The 17,818-nt window shown below is 41.9% G+C and overlaps 1 protein-coding gene across 6 annotated transcripts in view; it reads left to right on the top strand.

The window, feature by feature from the left end:
* The first annotated feature begins 10,802 nt into the window (after positions 1 to 10,802).
* HERC3 (HECT and RLD domain containing E3 ubiquitin protein ligase 3) overlaps positions 10,803 to 17,818 on the top strand; it is a 114,497-nt gene continuing 107,481 nt past the window's right edge. For 3 of the 6 annotated variants that reach the window (XM_017545094.2, XM_017545090.2, XM_017545095.2), the window contains exons 1-2: positions 10,803 to 10,937; positions 13,949 to 14,009. The gene's annotated coding sequence lies outside the window, so the exon portion shown is untranslated. Of the gene's footprint in view, positions 10,938 to 11,685; positions 11,803 to 13,948; positions 14,010 to 16,331; positions 16,467 to 17,818 lie in introns of those variants that run through there. The other 3 variants (XM_017545091.2, XM_017545093.2, XM_017545092.2) reach the window with 3 other exon arrangements.

The raw sequence follows: 17,818 nt of genomic DNA, 5'->3' as shown, positions 1-17,818 counted from the left end.
AAAAAAACAAAAACAAAACAAAAAAAAAACAAAAAAACAAAAAACCTGTGCATACTTCACGGAGTTCTCATATTATATTCTTCAGTTCCATTAATTCACTTATATTCCTCTCTAAATTGTCTATTCTCGTTAGGATTTCATCAAACCTTTTTTCAAGGTTCTTAAGTTTCTTTACATTGGGCTAGAACATGTTCTTTTAACTCACAGAACTTTCTTATTATCCACTTTCTGAAGCTTAATTCTGTTAATGGAACACACTCATTCTCCATCAGGCCTTGTTCCCTTGTCGATGAGGAACTGTGATCCCCTGTAGAGGGAGAGGCATTCTGACTTTGGGTATTCTCAGCCTTTTTTCGCTGGTTTCTTCCCATCATTGTAAATTTATCCACCTGTCGTCTTTGTAATTGCCAACTTTCAAATTGGGTCTCTGAGTGGGCGTCCAACTTGTTGATTCCCAGCGCGGAAATCTGAGCAACCCACTGCGCGGGCTAAAACAGCAGCGTTAAGATTCTTGGTGCTTTTCTGCCCAGGAATCTCCCATCTGGCTTCCTTCTTGAGTCCCTTTTTCAATCAGCTGAATAGGTGACTCTGCCTTCCCAGAGCTCCAAACGTCGACCAAAAGGGGACCCAGTCCCCCTTACTCTGCACCAAGAACCACCACATTAGGGTGCCGGCAAAACCGCCTTGCCAGCCACAAGAGTTGCGCTGGCCACCCGTGGGGCTCCTCTGCTGGGAATCTCCTGGTCCGTGAGCAACAAAAATTTGTCTGAAAGTGTGGCATCCTCTCGTTCTCTGTGCTTTCACTGGGAGCTACAATCCTGAGCTGCCACTAATCAGCCATCTTGGATCTCTCATCTCATGCCCAGCTATTTTTTATTTCTTTAGTAGAGACAGAGTTTTACCATGTTGGCCAGGCTGGTCTTAAAGTTCTAACCTCATGATCTGCCCACCTCAGCCTCCCAAAGTGCTGGGATTACAGGTGCGAGCCAGTGGCATACAAATGTATTAATACCCAGGTGGCATACAAATGTATTAATGTGTGCATATGCACAAGAATGTCAAGATTTCCTTTTAACATAAAGAGGAATGGACTAGGTCTGCACTTGATGAGTTTCCTAGGGGTATAATTAATTTTCATGGGTCCTCTCCATAGACAGTGTTGGGGCTCAGAAAACACTATCCCAAAATATGGGGCTTTAGCATGCTGAGTGCTGAGTGCTTTGAACAAAAGAGATTATCTGACTGAGGGAAGTTCTTCTAAAATAAATGCTACTGTCTTAAACTCTCTCCTTAGGAATTTCATCAAATAACCAGTCAAGATTAGTCACGAGTGAAGATTAAAAGTCATCACCATGCCCAGACAGGCTATTCTTATTCTTCTGGAGGCTGCTCTGAGACTTTTTTTTTTTTTTTTTTAACCTGAGAGACTTTTTCTACATAATAGGGCAACCTTTGTTCACAGTGCCGTTCTGCCCCTCTCTTTCTGTGCCTTGCTGCCACCTCCCCTAGAGCACAGGGAAACTTTGTTTCAGGCTACTGTCTGTCCTTTGGGATGGTTAATTTTACCTAAAAATCATTTACTCTTTTTCTCAAATTGCCTACATCCCCCACTTCCCTCTCTCCTATAAAGAGGGTATTACAACTTCAGCCATCTGATTCTTCTTTGAGTCTCATATTTTGTGTGACTCTTTTGCATATGCACACATTAATACGTTTGTAAGCCAGCTGGGTGCAGTGGCTCACGCCTGTAATCCCAGCACTTTGGGAGGCTGAGGTGGGCAGATCACAAGGTTAGGAGTTCAAGACCAGCCTGACCAACATGGTAAAACTCTGTCTCTAGTAAAGAAATAAAAAATAGCTGGGTGTGGTGGTGCGTGCCTGTAGTCCCAGCCACTCAGTAGACAGAGGCAGGAGACTTGCTTGAACCTGGGAGGCAGAGTGAGCCGAGATCATCCCATGGCACTCCAGCCTGGGTGACAGGTAGCAAGACTCTGTCTCAAAAAAAATTTTTTTTGTATTCCTTCTCCTGTTAATTTGTCTATTGTCAGTTTATTTCAGCAGACTCAATTACAGAACTCCCAGAGGGAAAGTTTGAAATTCCTTACAACATGAAGTTTTACCTTAACATTTAGAGTCTTGCTTTATAGTATAAATCATATTTCAATAAGAAAGTAAAATAGAGGTAAATATTTTTCAGCAGCTGGGCACGGTGGCTTATGCTTGTAATCCCAGCACTTTGGGAGGCCAAGGTGGGTGGATCACGAGGTCAGGAGTTAAAGACCAGCCTGGCCAAGATGATGAAACCCTGTGTCTACTAAAAATACAAAAAATTAGCTGGGTGTGGTGGTGGGTGCCTGTAATTCCAGCTACTCGGGATGCTAAGGCAGAGAATAGCTTGAACCAAGGAGGCGGAGGTTGCAGTAAGCCTAGATTGTGCCACTGCACTCCAGCCTGGGCAACAAGGCGAGACTCTCTCTCTCTCTATATATATATGTGTATATATATATATATATATATATGCTTCTACTCTGATAAATTAGAGTACCTGCTCTGATATAATATCAAAGAAAATATAAAGGCTTGTCTTGGAAATGATTAGGACTTCATCAAGGTCAAGGCTTATATAAGTTTAATCATATAAATTTACATGCTTTCTGTGAAACTGATAATGGAGCTGTGATTTGACTGATACTATAACAAAATCACAGGTGGAGAGAGGCGCTTTGTAAAACAGATTTGGCTAACCTACATTTGCTTGCAAAGGGATTTCAGTGCTTATTGGAGAGTTCTAGCCGGGGAGTACAGCTCCCCACATACTTTGACTAAAAATAGACTTTGTCAGATTGGAAATGTCATTCTTTTTGATTGAGTTGACACTTTGGAAAGAACACACATGGAGCTCTCAGAGGAAGGGAACTCTGGACTAGGAAGATGCCAGAGCAGTCAGTCAATTCTGGCAATTAACCTGGTGACAGATGCCATAGCTACACTATGTTGAAGCCTATAATTGATGCTTTTTAAAGCATCATACTTACCTTTTATATTAATTTGCTAGGGCTACTATATTAAAGTACCACAAACTGGGTGGCTTAACACAATAGGAATTTTTTATCTCACAATCCTGGAGGCTAGAAGTCTGAAATCAAGGTGTCAGCAATATTGGTTTCTTCTGGAGGCTCTGAGGGAGGATCTTTTCTGTGCCTCTCTCCTTACTTCTGGTGGTGTTCTTTGGCTTGTAGATGCATTACTCATCTTAACAAATGACATCTGCAACAACCCTATTTCCAAATAAGTGCACATTCTGAGATTCCAGGTAGACATGTATTTGGAGAGAAACTATTTAGCTGACTATACATTCTAAGCCATTTACCCTCAGAAACATCAGCACAGTTAATTAGAACACAGCTGACATAGCCTGGAGTGCATGTTCCATTCCAGGTTATTGGGTTAGTCATTTAAGTTGATTCTATACTAACAGTTATATACCTACTGCTATGGTTTGAATGTTTCTCCCCTCCAAAGCTCATGTTGAAATTGAATTGCCATTGTAATATTATTAAGAGGTAGGATCTTAGAGAGGCGATTAGGCCATGAGGGCTTAGTAGTCACAGGCGGGGATTATGGCCATTTAAAAAGGGTGAGTTTGTGCCTCTTCACTTTTCTGCTCTTCCACTACATGAGGACACAGAGTTCCTCTGTCTTTACCTTTTTGCCATTTGTTAACACAGCAAGAAGGCCTTTGCCAGATGCCAGCACCTTGATATTGAATTTCCCAGCCTCCAGAACTGTAAGCAAGTAAGTTTCTGTTCATTATAAATTACCCCATCTGTGGTATTCTAATATAGCAGCACAAAATGTACTAAGACACCTACCTTGAAATGTTATCCGTTAATTCAAAAGGGATCTGGGCAATAACTTGAATGGAATAGCCCAATTACACCCATAGAGGCTGTGTCTTTGTATGTTAAGGCTACTGTAACAAAATGCCATAGACTGCATAACTTATACAGAAATTAATTTCTCATAGTTCTGGAGGCTGAGAAGGTCAAGATCAAGGCACCAGCAGATTTGGTGTCCGGTAAGGACCTCTTCCTGGTTCATAGTTGGTGCCTACTCACTGTGTCCTCACATAGTGGAAGGGGCTAGCTACCTCTATAGGGTCTCTTTTCTGTAGGCACTACTTCTCTTTTTTGAGATGGAGCCTTGCCCTATCACCCAGGCTGGAGGGCAATGGCATGATCTCGGCTCACTGCAACCTCCCTCAGCTTCCAGAGTAGCTAGGATTACAAGCACCCACCACCACACCCAGCTAATTTTTGTATTTTTAGTAGAGATGGGGTTTCACCATGTTGGCCAGGCTGGTCTCAAACTCCTGACCTTGTGATCCATCTGCCTCAGCCTCCCAAAGTGTTGGGATTACAGATGTGAGCCACTGTACCTGGCCCGTGTGGCCACTAATTCTAGTCACAAGGGCTCCACCCTCATGATGTAATAACCTACAAAAGTCCCATACCTCCAAATACCATCATCCTGAGGGTTAGGATTCCAACATATGAATTTAGTGGGGACGCAAACATTCGACCATAGCAGGATTGAAAACAATTTAAACATTCAAAGTACATGTGCATCTTGTAGTTAGTTAGTAGGTTGTTTTCCTATATAAAGCATGGGGCACATTGATGAAGTGACTGATGGTGAAGGTGACTGGACCGTGATGGATAGTATAAATCATGACAATAAGTTTTCTTTTTGAGAAATGGACAGTAAAATGCCTTCTCTGGCTATTATCCTATTGCTGATGAGATGAATTTTGACACTTTGCTTTTTTTTTTTTTTTTTTTTTTTTTTTTTTTTGCTGAAATATTGACTTTTTTTTATTGGCTTGTGCATGTGTACTGAAGATGAAAATGATGAACCACAGTTTGAGTTTCTATAGAACTTCCTTTCTGAAACCTTTATTTTTGGCAGGTATGTGGGAGGAGTGGGGGAATTTCATGATACTAAACAAAATTTTGGCAAAGGAACAACAACCGTAATCATAAATTTTTAGGCATTTAGGTAATTTTTGATATGAATATTTAAAAACATGTTACCTAAGCTAATGTTCAGATGTGTGCCCATTGCTTTTTACTTAACTAGAAGATTTTAACATTTTTGTTTATATTTCACATATATCAGTAGAGACTTAAGATGACTTACAAAATTAATAAGAAAGATTTTTTTAAAATTACTGGTAAGGGGGATAGACAGAAGCCACTCAGATATTGTGTGTGTGTTTGGCTGGTGCCATCTTTTGTTAGGGAAAATTGGCAAACTACAAAATCTTAAGAGTCTGCATTCTACCTGACCTAGAAATTCCACTTTTAGGAATTTATCTTACAGAAATAATCAAGGGTGAGGCCAAATTTTTAGATATATTCACTGTGTTGTTAGCTATGTTACACAATTGTTTAGAATGATAAAGGATTGAAAACAATTTAAACATTCGAAAGGGGGAGTTGGTTAAATGACAGCATATCTGTCTTGTGTACATCATGCAATTGTTTAAAATGATGTTGCAGAATAGTATATGATTCTACCAAAGATGTTCAATATATGCTGCTAAATTCAGAAAGAATAATGACAAATATTATCTGTAGAATAAGCCACTTTTAAAAATGTACCCATATGCATTGGGAAATGCCAAACTATCAAGAACTAAATGTGGTCAGTGAAAGGATAGATCATTTAACTTCTTTTCTCTTGTATGCATTTAACACATTTTATATAGTAAATATATATTACATTTGTGAAGAGAAAAACAAGTTGCTTTTAATTTTTTTAAGTAGGTAAGAAAATGAGTACAATGGGAAAATGACATAAGAAAGTTAAAATGAACCTTGAGGTTAGGTTACTTCTAAAAATGCAAGCAATTAAGATTCTATACAGATGGGCCACACGTTTTGCTCTAGGCTTTTGAGAGCCAACAGAAAGGTAAAGAGAATCAATTACAGTATCTATAGTATCTGTGACAAGAACAATCTGTTAATTGACAACTTAAAAGTAAATATAATGCCAGATTTCACTGGACTTTTACCTAAATGTAGGATGTAAACAAAATGCTGAAGGTCAATAGAAAGTTAAATACCAGTTGACCTTTATAAAAAGGTGGCCATAAAGTCTGGAAACACAGACGATGTTATTTTATTTTTTACAGACTTAAGTAAATTATATAGCAGTATATATTGATTTTACACATTGAACTCCCTGATTACTAACTTCTGGGGTGCTAAAAGTATAGTTTATTCAGGAGAAATCAGACAGAGAAATCAACCAAGGCAACACATTGCAGCTGCTTTTGCTTTTGCTTGGATTGAGAAAAATGTATCAATGCAACATGCTTTGCAACATAAGCATTGTTACAAGGAGCACATTTAACATATCATGTAATGTCCCTGAACATATCACGTAATGTCACTAAACATATCATGTAATAACAACAAACCATTTATTAGGTATATTTCCTATGCTTCCAGATTTTTATGGCCAACCTATAAAGCTGTCTAATATTGTTATAGGTATGCGCTCTTGAAATTCCACAGGTTCACTTTAGCTTTTCTAGGAAATAATACAATTCTTTAAATTTCCTTGGACCCAGATTTAGTAAAACTTCAAAGGAAGAAGATTTTTTTTTCACATTTATGATTTTATTTTGGTTTTACACAAGTAAATTTTGGAAGACTGTGTTACTTTGCCTCTAGAAGGGTGAAACAGCTGCCTGTTTTTTGGCAGTTACATGCATGCATTCTACGCAGCCACAGGGTGACAAACGTGACCTCTGCTGCATTTGCCCAAACACTTATTTTGCCAGTCCAGTCACAGTAATATGTTGGATGCCATTTCTAAGAGCACAAAATTATGGGTCCTTTTGAAAAGAGGAAGTTTCATGAAATATTTCACTTCCTAAAGGCATTATTGCATGAAATCTTCAGAAACCAGCCAATGCTCAACTTAAAGGTTTTCTTAGAAAATTCTCAGCCATCCAATCCTGTTTTCATTAAGAAATTTTAATTTGTATGAAAACAATGAGTTTCTCATACTTAAGGTAAGGTTCTTATGCTTTATCCAAATGGCTTGATAAGAAAAAAATGCAAACAAACTACAAATAGTTTCAAGCAAGATAGAGAAATAATCACAATGGCTGTAAGCTCTTTGTAGTCAGGAATGATGCTTCTTGTCTAGCAGTACTACAGGTAGAACATATTCAATACTATTCAAACATTATTTGATGGTAATACTGATTTACTATGATGTCTTTCTTCTAAGTTATTTCACATTAATAAATCAATGGTGTGTTACAGGACCATTTCAAATAAGTTTAGAAAGGGTATATATATACTGATTTTTCCCTTAAGTACTGACTAGACTGAGAAAATAAGAACTTCTTTTGGAGGTTGGGGACCAAGAAACACCTTTGTCATTATATAATCATATAGGGTACACATATTTTTTACTTGTCAAGTAATCAGCCAGTGGTTTTCCCTTCTACAGCCAAAGATATTTATTCTTTAGTAGTGTATCTGACAGATAGAATGTCCTGGCCGGCCTGTTTTTTCCCACAGATTTCATCCAAGATATCAGAAATCTATCTGTCTCTTTCTAAGTTTACCAAGTAAATATCTGTCTGCAAGGCAAGTAAATTAAACACAGAGAAGAAAGGAAAACAATTATCATTAAATAGTATTACTGTTCTATTGAAAATTTGTTTCATTTCAAAATAGACATAAGTATTTTAAGAAGTGAACTGTAACTAATGGAGGAAATCAGCATGTGTTCAGGTAGAAGTGCAGCAGCCCTGGGCACCATCCCCTTACCACTGGGCATACCTTGTCTAACCAGTGATAGAGCTGAACCACCTGGTCCTGTCCCTCATCAAAAGTTATGGTTAGTTTAATCCCTGCTCCTTGGGAGACTAAGGCAGTAGAACTGCTGAAGCCTAGGAGTTTGAGGCCAGCCTGGGCAACATAGCAAGACCCTGTCTCTTAAAAAAGTTATGGTTATATGTTTACATATATATTTGTGTGTGTGTGTGTGTGTGTGTGTGTGTGTGTGTGTGTGTGTGTATTTGAAGTCTCCCCTGTTGCCCAGTCTGGAGTGCAGTGGTGCCATCAAAGGTCACTGCAACCTCAAATTCTTATGTTATGTTCAAGCTATTCTCTCATCTCAGCCTCCCAAGTAGCTAAGACTGCAGGTGTGCACCACCATGTCTATTTTCATTTTTTTGAGAGACAGAGTCTCACAATGTTGCCCAGGCTGGTCTCAAACTCCTGGCCTCAAGCCATCCTCTTGCCTCAGCCTGTAACCCAAAGCCCTGGGATTATAGGCATGAGCCTAGAATTTATTAAGCCTTTTATTTTTAACATGAATGTTTTTCTTTCACAAAATTATCAAGGTTAGCAAGTTTATATTCCTTGGTACAATTATTTGGTTAATGTTTGTCTCCCCTTTCTTTTTTTTTTTAAATTATATCGCACTAGTCCATTTGTCTCCCTTTTCATGGCAACAAAGACTGCACTGTTTTTCTTACTGCTATATTCACAGTGGGTGACATTATTGTAGGTGCTCAGTATATGGTGTGTTTGTTAGAGAATATATAAGAATGTAGAAATGGATGGAAGACAGGGCTATAGAAATGGAAAGAAAAAGTAAACCATGGTCTCTCAAAAATAGTTTATATATCTGCTGTTAAGACTATTGTTGATACTGGAGCCATTTAAAGACAATGATAGTGGGAGCAGGACAAGCTTGCTAAGGAAATTGTCATTATATGTTAGCTCAATGAAAAAAAAAAATTGAAGTACTGTGGTATCTTTACTGTTCCATGTAAGTTCTACGTAAGTTCCAAGGGTCTGGCTATTTATTTGGTAAAAGAAGCTTACAGTATCCTAGCTTGTGTTATTTAGACATCACTCCTACCCCACGTCTAGCCTTGAGTCTTTGATAACTATCCTTTTCAAGATGAAATTTCATACAAAAAACACTTAAGCCATGGGTCAGATATATCAACCCAAACACTGATTGATTACAAACCTCACATGTGACACATAACAATAGGACCTGTCACTTTCTCCTTTGCAAGTACCCTTCCTCCTAGACTCCTCTTTGGCCATTTCACCAGTTCCTTTGCTAACAGCATCTCTAAACTGGGATTGCATCTTTGTAACAGAATAAAGTTTTGTGAAACTGTCACATATCTGAAACGTGAGTGAACTGTGTTACTCTTGCCCCCAGTGTTTCTTTGTTCTTTTTCTTTTTTGAGATGGCATTTCACTCTGTCATGCAGGCTCGAGTACAGTCGCTCCATTTCAACTCATTGCAACCTCCACCTTTCAGGTTCCAGTGATTCTCCTGCCTCAGTCTCCCAAGTAGCTGGGACTACAGGCACATACTACCATGCCAGGCTAATTTTGGTATCTTTTTGTAGAGACAAGGTTTCACCATGTTGGCCAGGCTGGTCTTGAACTCCTGACCTCAAGTGATCCATCGGTTTAGGTCTCCCAAAGTGCTGGATTACAGGCGTGAGCCATTGCACCCAGTCATCCCCAGTGTTTCTAAAGGTGTCCAGTGTGATCCAAATTTCAAAGGTCTGTATTTTTTCTTAGATGACCTGATAACTGAGATTCTGCTTTTTTAGCTTTCTTGCCTCACGGTATTAGACAATTTGCATTATTTCACGGAGGGCTCAACACTGTCAGTCAGCCAACGATGTCTCATCCTCAGGATACACTACTCCTTCAAACTTTCTTTTCCACTTGGTTAGGCTGTTAGGTTCTCAGGACAAGCTATTGCAGACCTGAGGTGATTTGAATGTCCTTGAAAAGAATCCATTCTCAAAGGGCCTTCCTTGTTCAAATGCCAGGTTATAGAAATTCTTCCACTAGGAGAGTTATTTCTTTGGATTCAAGCAGTACTGTGCCAGTGTTCTGCATTTCACATTTAAGGGGGGCAGACACAAGAAGTCACCTTTCTGAGGTTTTCTGCAAAAGATTAGCTGTGGATCAGATCAGGTCTAGGGGAAGTATGAAAGCACTAGTGACCTTGGGGAGGAGGAGGAAGCTCTGGGATTTGGTGCTAGGGAAAAGTGGAAGAGGACAAACTTTAAAAAAAATCCGTTACTGGGTTTAGGCCACAGGGTGTCTTTCAGATTACAAAATTTAAGATCTGGTGCTCTGAGACACCTGCTATGCTCCCCCCGCGTCCACCCTCCAGCCTCCCCCAGTCCGGCCTTTCTTCCGCAGCCCAGTGCCGGTCTTCGATCCCCACCTCTCCAGAGAGGCGCCGGTGGCCGCCGCGTACCTCCTTCCCTGCCTCTCCCATAGCGCAGCGCCGCCGCGCTTCCCACAGTCCAACGAGGACGAGTAAAGCAGACTAGCGCACTCTCCCTCAATTGTCACCCTGGAGCTTTCCCCCGGGTGCCCAAGGCTTTCGGTCACCTCTGCATAAATAATATCCAGAGCCCAGAATCTGAAAAGGCAACCTCTGATCGGTCCCGCTCTCTTCCCCACCAGTGAAAAGCAATCTTATTTCAGCGCCAACGCTCTGTGTCTTGCAGTCTGATCTCGGTTAACACACCCGTGCCGCTGTCCTCGCGCCGGGCCCGCGAGTCTGTCACCTCCGGCAGCCCGCGCCGGGCTCTGGGGCCTGGGCCTCTCCCCTCCTCCCGCCGGCAGCCCTCGCCGCCCCGCCTCCGGCCCGCGGCGGCCTCCATTGGCGTGGGCCCTCCCCAGGACGGCGCCCATTGGCCCGGTGCGAAGTCATTTACCCAGCGCATTCCGCCGCCCGCAGGCTTGCGGGGAAACTTCCTTATTATTGTGACGCCGAAAACGGAGAAATCCCCCAGCCCGGCGAGAGGGGCTGTCACAGTCGGAGTCCCGAGCTGCGGTTCCGCGGCTGCCGAGGTGCGCGGGGCGGGGGCTGGGGTTCCAGGGAGGAGGGTCCCGCGGAGCTGCAGCCGCGCGGGGCCGCGTTCCGCCCTGGCACTGCCGTCAGCGCGCGGCTCCCGGAGGAGCGGCTGCGGCTCCATACGCGGCTCTGGCGGCGTCGGCTGCAGGCACCTCCAGCAACGACCTGGGGCTGGGGCGCGGGGAGGTCGTGGCGCGGCGCCCGTAGGACCTCGCGTGCGCCTCCCTGGCGTTCTCGGGGGTTCGCCTTCTGGCCAGAGAGCCCTGTGCCGGGAAAAGCTAGACAAGCCTTCAAAATGGGAGCGCCTCCCACCCGCGCTCGGCCGCCCCGCCGCCCAGCCGCTCCGCCGCCCCGGAGGAATTGCGACGCGGAAAGTCAAAAGGAGGATCCTCCCCTTGCTCGCCCCCTGCCCCTATTTAAATTCTGGGGTTACAGGGACCTCCGTGCAGTGAGGGTCGCGGACGCTTTCACGCGAAATGGGAGCCGGCGAGGCCCCGGCATTTTGGAGAACCTCGGCAGCCTCGAGGAGTTTGCGCCGAGAACGGGGGCACGGCGTCCGAAATGACAGCGCCGGCGGGGCGGCGAGGTGGCGGGGCTCGGCACCACCCACCTCGCGGAGGCCGGGCAGGTTCGCCTCTCCTGGGTCCGCCTCCTAGGCGGGGCCGGGGGCGGGGGTGTGTGCGGACACGTGTGTGTGTATGTGGACACGTGTGTGTGCGCCGAGACGTCGGTGCGGACGGGTTCGGGGGTGTCGGGAGTTGGGACGTCCGGGGGCAGGTGAGACTTCCAGTCATTTGTGAATGTGTGGAGTAGGCAAACCAGGACAACCAGACCAAGAGGAACATGTGTAACCTGAAACAGGTGAGCTTGTAAATGCAACTGTGCACGGAATTTGTGTTTGCAGCGCGAGCTCCGGGGAATAAGTATTTGAACTTTGCTGTTGATCTGTCACTGTTTCTGGCTGCTTTCTGATTGCATTTACATTAGCTTTCAAATCAGCCCCGTTAGGAAGTACCTTAATTTGAGAGAAAAGCCTTCCAGAATTTTGCTTGCATTCATCACGCACAGAATGCTTTGGGAAAGACGATTCAGAGTTCTCTTCCATTTTTATGTGTCTTCTGGCACTTTCCACAAATAGGAAGCTATTTCTAGCTTCCTTTTATTGATGATTTTATTTGATGATTTGATAAGATTAAGTGAGCTGATTTTTCAACTCTGGACTTGGGAGAAAGAAAAAAATAAAATGAGTTTTAAATGCAGTGATAGGGTATCATGTTTTAGTTGGCAGATTACTGTGAAACTCTCCTTTTGTACTTCCCTTTACCCCGGGGGGAGAAGGGAGTAGCGTTATAAATCAGAAAAGCAAAGTATGTGGATTGCATATTCTATAGCAAAATAGTTGAATTACGTATTTTACATCGTGGTCGCACCCCCTTCGAGGCTAGGAACCTTCTGTAAAAAGTATAACGCAGGAAACAAGGAAGACAGGTTAGAAACCTCTGGCAGAACTCCTTTGGCATGAAAACAAAATTAGCACTAGCATCCAGTTCTACTTGTTCAGTAAGTAGCTGGAGTTTACTTTTTTGAAAAAAGAAACAGGGATTTCAGAATGTTCCATATTATGTGGTTGAAGCCATTGGTTATAGCGTTTCATTCTGAAGACCAAATTTTAATTTCTTAAGATTTGTATGATCAATTAAAATATTTTTTATACTTAATGAGTGTAGTAGTACCCCTACTGGAGACACAAGATAGTTACGCTTCAATTTTATAAATTAAAGTAATACTCTCCAGATTGAACAGGATGTTCTGCATAAAGAGGTAGAAATAAAGTTCTGACAATAATATCTTTTTTTTTAAAATTTTTTATTTTATTTTATTTTAGATGGGGGTCTCGCTCTGTTGCCTAGGCTGGAGTGCAGAGGTGCGATCTCGGCTCATTGCAACCTCTGCCTCCCAAGCTCAAGCAAACCCCCTGCCTAAGCCTCCCAAGTAGCTGAGACCACAGGCGTGCACCACCACGCCCAGCTAATTCTTTGTAGTTTTTGGTTTTGCCGAAAGACGAAATGGGGTTTTGATATGTTGCCCAGGCTGATCTCCAACTCCTGGGCTCAGGCTATCCACCCAGCTGGGCTCCCAAAGCACTTGACAAAAATGTCTTAACATCATGCAGGATTTTTTCTTTTGAGATACATTAGGTGCCACTCTGATAATCTCTTCTCATTTTGCATGATGGAGGATGTGGTAATGGAAAGGGAAGAGCTGGCGCAGTGGCTCACACCTGTAATCCCAGCACTTTGGGAGGCCGAGATGGATGGATCACTGGAGGTCAGGGGTTTTAAGACCAGTCTGACCAACATGGTGAAACCCTGTCTCTACTAAAAACACTAAAAATACAAAAAATTAACCAGGAGTGGTGGCAGGCGCCTATAATCCCAGCTACTTGGGAGGCTGAGGCAGGAGAATTGCTTGAAACTGGGAGGTGGAGGTTGCAGTGAGCTGAAATCGGCCACTGCACTGCAGCCTGGGCAAAAGAGCCAGATTCTGTTTATTAAAAAAAAAAAAAGAAAAAAGGAATGAAAGGAGACGGTCTTCATAACAGTTGTGGCAAAACAAGCCATACTATGTGTGATACATGGAAAAATAAATAAAATAGACAAAATTAAATTATTTTCCAAAAATTTCTCTTTCTAACAAAAAGGGAGATTTTAAAGTAATTCTATTTTTACTACTCCCTATCAAATGTCAGGAATTTTTATAAGGTGATATCTATATCTCTAGTTTACTTTTAGAGATGACTGACATCTTTATAAATCGTTAGAGGTTATCTTACTGGTATTTAACTAAACTCCTGTCTTGAAATGAAATGTGTGGGAATATTCAAGATTCAATAATTTAAAGATATTCTTATTTTCAGAAGTTAACTCCTATCTTTTTGTTTACAATAACATGAAGACACTTTCTAGAGTTCCGTACTAATGTTATTTATTATTTCTTTAATTTGCAGATCTGCAAGGTGTGGTGGAATACTTCTGGCTCCTAGTCCAATGCCAAGTGTGTGACCTGTGGTGAGTTACTTAATTTTTCTGGACCTCAGTTTTCTCATCTTGTAAATGGAGTCCTTTACATACATTATCCTATTTAATCTCTCATCAATTCAGGCTGGGGTAGCTACCTAGAGAGAGACCTAAACAAATGTCAGTGTCTTCTGCTGCTCTAAGATAGTGAAGAAAACAAGGTGAGCCCAAGAAGTAGGAGACCTGGTTTCTGGTCTCTGCTTCAACCACTTAATTCTTTTTTTTTTTTTTTTTTTTTGGGACAGAGTTTCGCTGTTGTTACCCAGGCTGGAGTACAATGGCGCGATCTCGGCTCACCGCAACCTCCGCCTCCTGGGTTCAGGCAATTCTCCTGCCTCAGCCTCCTGAGTAGCTGGGATTACAGGCACGCGCCACCATGCCCAGCTAATTTTTTGTATTTTTAGTAGAGACGGGGTTTCACCATGTTGACCAGGATGGTCTCGATCTCTTGACCTCATGATCCACCCGCCTCGGCCTCCCAAAGTGCTGGGATTACAGGCTTGAGCAACCGCGCCCGGCCCAACCACTTAATTCTTAGAGGACCAAAGTTACTTGGCCTCTGAAGGCCTTAGCTGCCATTAAAATGAATTTAGGAATGTAAGTCTCTTGCTTAGAGGTTAGATCAAATGGACTTTTAATAAGATGGTAAATTTGATAATATAATTCTGTGGCTTTAGACATTTACTCCATTTAGAAATAGTACTTGTTGGTGGCAGAGACATGTATTTCTCTGTTAAGTGAACTGGTCTTATTATTAGTCAGGGTGGGGAATCTTTAACATGATCTGGAAAATAAAAGTGGTAACAAGTTGAGATGGTAAAAATTCTGGTTTTCTCAGAATGAGGGTCAGTTCACTAGGTATTTATCAAGCCTCTACTGAGCTCCTGTACTCTGCTGGGAATGGGAGGTACAAAGATGAGTCAAACTTGCTTCCTTCATGGAGAAACTCCCGGTCAGCACATGGTCAGAGTGTTAGTGGAGGAGGTACGGGAAAAGCCATACTGCCTCTACAGTACTTTGCATTTTTTTGTATTGTGAAGGGTTTGTAAGCATAAAATAATGCATGTCATATATGTTAAGGAACAACGTAAAAGGACAGAAGCAGAACATCAGCCATGCTATTCAAATGTCTCCCATTATGCTCCTTCCATATGATTCCCTCTATTCCTACTGCCTCCACAATCATTACCCTGTATTTTGTGTTTGTGATTTGCTTTTCTTCATAGCTTTTGTTACCACTGATGACTGTTAATCTCCAAATAATATATTTGTTATACTTGTGTTTGAACTTTGTAAAAATGCATCATACTCTGAATTCTTCTGTGACTCAACACTTTTTAAGATTTAGTTACAATGATGCTTATAGATGGAGTTTATTTTTCAGTGCTGTACAGTGTTCTGTTTTATGCATGTGCCACACCATGTCTCTTTTCTTATTGATGGATATTTGTGGGTTTTTTTTTTCTATTTCAAATAATGCTGAATGAACATTGTTATACATATATCTTGGTGCATATGTTCATGAGTTTCTTACTGCATTGGACAGTAAGATAGCCACTAGCCATGTATGGCTACTTACATTAAAATTTATTAAAATATTAAAATTTCAGTTCTTCACTTGTGCTAGCCACATTTCAAGTACTCAATAGCCACATATACCTACTGGCTACCATAGTGGACAGTGCAAATATATAGTATTTCCATTATCGCAGAAAGCTCTAAGTTTCCAGATTTTACTCATCTTTGTATCTCCATTTCTTAGTATAGTACAGGAGCACCATAGATGCTTAGTAAGTTGGACAGTGCTGGTCATATGCCCAGGAGTGAAATTACTGTGTGGGGAGGTATCCACATCTTCATCTTCACTAGAGAATGCCAACTTGTTTTGCCAAGTGGTTATGCCAGTTTATATCCCCACCAGCTGTCTGTGAGGGTCCTGGCTGTTGTATATCCTTGACTTAGTACTGTCAGACTTTTCAATTCTTGCCAGTCTGGTTGGTATCTTTTGAAGGCAGCCCACAGCTTAAGCATACAGCAGAGATGTCATTCTTCGAGCTTCACAAAGCCTAGCACCAGGTATTGAAGAATGCACCACCTGTGAGGGGATGATCAGGAGAGAGAGAGGAATGTTTCCTGTGTTGGCTGAAGGGGTCAGAGGACCAAAGTCCAGCTAAACTGGAGGAAAGAGAACACAGCAAGGAGTGGATTCACATTGTTGAAAACTTCTCTATGCCTTCTATACCATTTCTTCCTTTGGTAGGAACATTTTTGAGAGTAAGGCAAGTCATTAAAATGAATCTGTTTTGTTACCAGAGATTCTGCATTTTTGTTTTGGCCCCAAATTTATTTAAAGTCTGAATTTGAGGAGTACCTGAAAAGCACTGAAGGTTTTGGACATTGTCTTTTCCTACTGTTGAAAGAGACCCTCTACATATATACAGTATTCAGGTAATTGCTTCTAAGCTTATTTGAAAGGAAGCTTATCTCTATTTTAAATGAGATTAGAAGTCGTGCCTGAGTGTTATTTAGGTCTCAGAGCCTTTCAAACAAAGGAATAGGAATGAGTTAGGCTGCTGTGTGCACAGTCGCATAGTCTTAAGACAAAATTTAGCAATTGAAGGTTGTCTTTAGCATTCAGTTCACTAGAGCTAGTAAAAAGAGATTTATCACTCCACTGCCCTCCACCCATGCCCTCTCCAGTATTTAAAAGCAAATACACATGAAAAAACGCCCTCCTAGCAACCTCAGATCCCCTTCATGAAAGTTATGGCAGATGGTAGTGATGCTGCTTTGCTGTAGTACAGATTTGGCAGAATGCAGCTAGTGCTAATTGCAGTGAGGGAGACGGGAGTCACAACCCCAGCCTCTTTTGAGAATTGTCCTGTCTGCTGAGGTCTCAAAGAAGAGCACTAGGAGTAGGAGTAACATTGACTAACGCAGCTGACATTTACTGGTCACTTGCTAGTGTGTGCCAGGCACCATGCTAAGCCCCTTTACATGCATTTCCTCATTAATCCTCACAATACTCCAGCACCCTTCTCCCAATTTTGGAGGCGAGAAATGAGGTTAAAGTAGGTAAACATCTTTCCCCAGGTTTCACAGCTAACATAGTGCTTGGATTTTAGTCCTTTTGACCTGTAAGCCCTGCTAAGATTATCTTGAATCTCTTACCAAGAATAGATGAGAGGGACTCAGGAAGGTGCCAGGTTGACATTGAGAGAAAGTTGTCCTTCAGAAGTGGTCCTTCCTGTTGTTTCATCATAGGGAAATAAGAGGCAGGAGATGCAGCCAAGGGGGCTCATGTAGGTGCTGAGGGAAGTGTATGTAGTCCTATATTTTGCAGCATATTTTATAATAGTGTGTGTTGAAGGAAAATAAAAAGATTCTGCTCTTCAAGGAGCAAGGAGGAGAGTGAATGAGGAAAAATGGGTATAAGGACCTTAGAGATCAAAATGCCCAGTGATGCAGACCCTTACTGAAACTAGACCTTTAAAGTCATGGACATCAGCAGCTATAAGACTTATGGGTCCAACTGGAGTATACTTTGAAGTGAAAGCCGTGTTAATGGCTGGTTTCTCTCCAATGCATTGAATTTCTCTCCTGAAAGTTAGATGATTTTAGTTGCCTTCTGCTTTAGTTCTGGCAGAGCATTGTGATGACCTAGACCATGTTTATAATTAGGATTGATAGTTTATTCAGAAGCATACATCTTATTTGTGGTTGCTGTTTAATTCTCTTGGTAGGCAGTTTTTATTTGACTACTTGAAGATTCCATTACTCTAACTCAGTTGGGAAGAATT

The sequence above is a fragment of the Cebus imitator genome, unplaced genomic scaffold (genome assembly GCF_001604975.1).
Source record: "Cebus imitator isolate Cc_AM_T3 unplaced genomic scaffold, Cebus_imitator-1.0 Scaffold177, whole genome shotgun sequence".
Lineage (NCBI taxonomy): Eukaryota > Metazoa > Chordata > Mammalia > Primates > Cebidae > Cebus > Cebus imitator.
This window is presented reverse-complemented; position numbering and strand designations above follow the sequence as displayed.